Below are 251 nucleotides of genomic sequence, written 5' to 3' on the forward strand. Positions count from 1 at the left end.
GTTGCTGCTGATCTATTTCATGTTGCTGCTGATCTATTTCATGTTGCTGCTGACCTGTTTCACGTTGCTGCTGATCCGTTTCACGATGCTGCTGATCCGTTTCATGTTGCTGCTGATCCGTTTCATATTGCTGTTGATCTGTTTCATGTTGCTGTTGATCTATTTCATGTTGCTGTTGATCTGTTTCATGTTGCTGCTTATCCATTTCATGTTGCTGCTGATCTGTTTCATGTTGCTGCTGATCTGTTTCA

The 251-nt window shown here is 42.2% G+C and overlaps 1 long non-coding RNA gene across 1 annotated transcript in view; it reads right to left on the minus strand.

Annotated features, from left to right (window-relative positions):
* Positions 1 to 251, minus strand: part of LOC119430738 — a 4,641-nt gene that overhangs the window by 1,038 nt on the left and 3,352 nt on the right. The window lies entirely within an intron of this gene.

Source organism: Nematolebias whitei, chromosome 3 (assembly GCF_014905685.2).
Source record: "Nematolebias whitei isolate Nwh7 chromosome 3, NemWhi1, whole genome shotgun sequence".
In the NCBI taxonomy this organism is placed as follows: Eukaryota; Metazoa; Chordata; class Actinopteri; order Cyprinodontiformes; family Rivulidae; genus Nematolebias; species Nematolebias whitei.